A 5,440-nucleotide genomic window follows, 5' to 3' on the forward strand; every position below is an offset into this window, starting at 1 on the left:
GAGCAAGCACCACCACAAGATGAACAACCACCACTACAAGATGAACAACCACCACCACAAGATGAACAATTACGACAACCACCACAACGACAGCCACCACAACAACAACCAAAGGAACATTGTGAACAACAACAGTTACAACAACCACCACAAGAAGAACAACTGTCACAACAGCCAGTACAAGAATCAGAACAACAAAAACCACCACCATCACCACAAAAACAACAACCGCGACAAAAACAAGTACAAGAAGAAGAACCAGCGCGACAAGATGAATTACCACAACCACCACGTCGTAAACCACTACAAGAAGAGGAACCACTACAACAACAATCACGATATAAACCACTAAAAGAAGGAGAACCACCACAACAACAACTACGACATAAATCACCACAAGAAGAACCACCACAGCAACAACAACTACGACATAAATCACCACAAGAAGAAGAACCAGAACAACAAGAACCAGGACATAAACCACCACAACAACGAATAGAAGATCAACCGTTACGATCACCAAAATCACCACAAGAACAACCGCTACAACAAGAACTAGAACAACAGCCACCACAACAACAAGAACAACAGCCGCCATTACAACAACAACAATGCATTGTTCACAATCAAAATAACTTCTCATCTGACGATTGCTCAACAGTTTCTATCATCACAATCACTGGGTGTAGCGACGATGGACACCACAACGACAAACAAGGCAAAGGGATAGCGAGCTCTGTGGGCTTAGATACAACTTCAGGTCTACCTAGCCCACCCCACACATCGAGCAAAGAGGAGCGACTAACAACCACTGCTATGTTGGTGGCTGCGGCATCAACTCAGGAAGAGCCGGATACTTCGGCACGGCCTGCATCTTTCCTCAGTGGCGGTGGCCTAGCACCTCCACCATTACCACCTCGATGTCGTGCCCAAGCTGCTGGGGGCTTCTCGAACCGCCGTCGACGACGAGCATTAAGCTGCCGTGATCTGTTGATCGCAGTTGAACAACGAAAGAAGGCTGGACAGGCAGCGAATGGCTCACCGTGCTGTCTGCAGGAAACTCAAAGAGAGCTGCAGTCGAATGGAGAAACCTGCGGAGCACTGCATGGAGACAGCAACGGCTGCGTCTGTAAGCTACAGCCGATGCTACCTTGTCAGAAATGCGGTGCCTTCTGGCATTCGGACTGTATCGGCCCGTCTAGGATTTGCTCAACGTGCTTGCTTGTTTGATACCGGCGACTATACCGACGCTATAATGAATCGATTTCATCTGAGTTGCCGTGCCCTCTAATCGTGACTAGATTCTTGGGACTGAAGAAAACCGCCTTGACGGTCACCACAGACTCACACCCAGTCCAATTCTTTCAAAAGGTCCATACGTAAACTTCTTACCGAAAAAGTAACAGAAAAATATCGAGAAAGAGAGAGAGAAAAAGAATGCTTCTCCCACCTTCACAAAAAAATACAGAAGTACGGCATTATGCATACATAAACACAAACACACACATGTATTCATGTTATGATACCTTGTACATAGCTTTTTTATAGCACCGTACATGCGAGGAACACAATGATAGACAAATCTATATATAAAAGCGTGCATTAACACACGTAAAGGTGCCCTTAATTGCCTAGGGCATGATCATCTTCTTTGACAGACGGATATTGGGACCGATCATCCCGTTCCAACTGTTGTGGATGATGGCGCATTATTTATTGTTGTTCGGTCGGCCAAAACACATAGTGAACAGTCACTCGCGTGACGGTTGTCGATTCCCATATGCCTGAATATGTACGTCGCATCGTAAGATAATAATGTACCAGCACAAAATGTCTCGTTTACTCTATTGGTCGCGGTCTTCGAGGCAGGAACAGCAGTGCATACGAAAGTTAAGTCGACCTAACCCTGGGACACGTGGTCGTTTTGTGGCAGAGATAAAAATGCCGCCTGCTATGTGTCGCTATAATACAACCTAACAAGACTGAAATTCATAATAGTTCATTAATAAACGATAATATGTGGGCAAGTTGTGGTATCGATGCATATGATCCGCATCCAAATTAGAAAAACAGACAAATGAGATGTAGCTGTACTGCTGGTGTTTAACGTGACGAATATTTATTGACAACTGCTAGACTGTAACATACCACAGATTGTTGAAAAAATTTGAAAAAATAAAGATGGAGGTTGCCTTATTAATTTAACTATGACTAGCAAAGGGATATGACGAAGTATAAATTAACGGTTATTGCCAGCAATGGGCGTGCATAACTTGGTGACGACATCAAACAGGATTATTGACAATATCCATGACTGATACGTTCGTTATGCTACCTAGAAGACCAGTTTTCAGTGGTTTTAATGTGAAACTATACTTCGATCAATTTATTATTGTTTTTATTGCCGCTCAATGGCTAAAAGTGTCTGGGTTTCTGTCAGACCGTATGAAACGACGTAAAGGGTATTAATATCTTAATGTAAATGCAAGGGGCTTTGTTCTCATGCTAATAATGTAGTCCAAAATATAAATCATCGTCGAAAATGCATGTACCCGTAATTTTCGTATCTGGATCATCAGTAGTTGTCGATGACTCTTTAAATGCAAGAATAGAACTAAGTGTCAGAATGACTAACTCGCGCAGACATGTCGTAAACGTCGCTTTGTTTCATTTTCTCTGATGGTGGCATTCTAATTATTTATTGAATTTTGAACTTTGTGTGTACTTTTCGGTATCTGGTTTCTAAACCGAGGCGACGATCAAGTGAAGATTTGTTTAAATAAGAACGGCAGAGTACTAGCTCGATTTAAAAAGAAATTGCCAAAAAAAAATAAGCTCATGCTGTCGTCTCTGTTTAATCAGATCTGGTTAATCAATAGTACCATCAACTAGCACCGATTCGTCAGAAACGATCACAATAGGTATTAGGAGGAAAATGAGGAGCATAGTTATATTTAAGTAAAAAGTGCTTGTTACCTTTGGCTGTACTCGAACCAAAGGTTTTACACCTCTATAGGCAACCTTCTTTGGACAGTAATAATAATGATAATAATAACGGTAGTATTCGTATGAAAAAAGAAGCCTACATTTTCTTCATAAAAAGACTACGCGTGTAGTGATCATCTCTCCAAGGGGAATCGTATATGCAACAATCTACACTCGAAAGCTGTAGTACTGGCAACATTATTTGCAACGTAAGTAAAAACGCCGAGGTTCAATGGTGGTGGGGTCATTAGAAATCAACAAAGCCTTCTTTATTGTCGGTGAAAAATAGTATACTCAAATTCATTAACATAACCATCGTCATCACAAAATATGCAACAACCTGCACATCTGTCTCGAATAGCTCTTAGACTGCATGTGAGCCTATTATTTGTGCACCAAAGTAGGAGAAAATTAATTTTCAGGCAAAGGGGCCTGTGTAGAACTATCGTACATCAACGCAGGGTATGCAGCTTGCTAACAAAAAAAGCACCACAAATGACAATTTCTGTGGACTGAGTAAGGACACCGAGCGTTCACCGTGAAGGCGAGCCTGTTGCACCTGTCTTTGACCTTCAAACTCGGAACTATTATATTATCAAGGACTTATTGATGAAAACGATCATAACCAATGTGAGGCAGACTTGCAAAATGTTGGAGATAAGATGAAAACTCTAGTAAGCGACGCCTGATAAACTAGAACAAAAACAAAGAATTCGAGGCAGATAAACGTATTTGTGAGTGTATGTGTATGTGTGTGTACAAGACGATTTACAAATTATACGATTCAACAAATGCTACACTATGTAAGCGCAGGCGACAATACGACAATACGTGTGCATGAATGAACAGATAATGCTGATGTATGTTGGTGCGAACTGAATATAAATATATAAATAAATATTAAAGAGATAAGTTTAAGTATAAAATAATTCACAATAAAGGTGACAGATAGGCGACGATACCCTTGATGATACTGAGAAGGTAATGATATAGGATTAATAAATGCGAAAACTACGACGAGGTATAAATATGTAATAATAATAGAACCATGACAGAACACAAATGAGTAAGTGGGAAATGAAAGGAAAAATAGTTGAGTGAAAGACAAACAACCCAACGAAAAATGTTACTTGACACAGAGTCTAAAGAAAGAGCGATGTGCGGGAAAAATTCTGGAAAAATAAAATATTTATCTTGAGTTAATCGTAAGTTATGTGTCTTGATTGAATAGGTGAAAATAGGTTTAAGAGCCAGAGATGTGCGGCGCTTCAGTGTCCTTGTATGAAGCCATCCAAGAAAAATTTTTAAATTACTTAGATTAGTGTGAAGCAAAGTCCTTGCCACGACATCGGATGAGTATGGCTAAGTACTTGTCGAGATATATTATCTCGGTAATAAACCGAGTTGAATACCAGAGGACGTAATGTAAATTCGGCTAGTTTAGTTGAGAAGACTTTAGTTAATATAAATGAGAACCGCATAGGTTGAGAAGCCCAAATATTGGTTCCTGTAAATGATTTCGATGTTTTTATGAGAACCAGCGATGATACTTGACTACTTTCCTCTAGGCATAATATCGTAAACTAAATTGTAAACTAAAATAAATTCGACTGTAAATATAATACGCATAGCTAACCAGATCAGTGACATACCTTGCAACCGTTTGTTTTATAAAAATTCAATAGTATATGTCACCCAAGTGAGAAACCTACTGATTAGGTAAACTCGGTTAGCATGATAGGCTCAGGGAAAATAGAAAGGACTTCAAACACTGGATGGATTCGATGAAACCACACACCCTCCTGGACAGTAATTCTGCAACAGGTTTTCTTAAGTCATGAATGTATACAAAGACAGTCTGCTATAGGGAAGAAAAATACATAATAAACTTTTCCGGTGGCCCTACCGCTTTTAGGGCATGATCAATGCAACTCGTCACGACAGGACACAAGCTTCGGGTACCAGTATTACAGGAAACTAAAATGCGACAGCTATTATAAATTTCAAGTGCGCTAACTCGCACATGACGTTCGTACTGATTCGTGTTATTTTTTAGGTTAGCTAGTAAAATCTGACATGACTTTGGAACAGCGCTTAACGACTGTACCAGGCGTAAAAGGTCTATACATTTATTTAGTAAAATCTGTTGCGATATATACTATTTTGATATCCGAAGTGCTGCGCCAACGTTGTCCGCATCGAAAGCACCGAAGAAGGGGCATCCAGAATAAGCTGTATATTCATTTGTACATATGTCAAGTAAATTTCCTCTGATTGTGTAATATTCACATGTCCTTTACTACCCATACTGGGTGCGCTAAAACTATGTAAATCAAGGTTGACGTGATCGTAAAAAATAACGTTTTAATATAAACCTTATCATTATTACTCTGTGAAAACAACAACACTATCATGAGATTACGTCGATTTCTTGAGATCAAAAATTATAGAAATG

The sequence above is a fragment of the Varroa jacobsoni genome, unplaced genomic scaffold, assembly GCF_002532875.2.
Source record: "Varroa jacobsoni isolate VJ856 unplaced genomic scaffold, vjacob_1.0 scaffold_450, whole genome shotgun sequence".
Taxonomy (NCBI): Eukaryota; Metazoa; Arthropoda; class Arachnida; order Mesostigmata; family Varroidae; genus Varroa; species Varroa jacobsoni.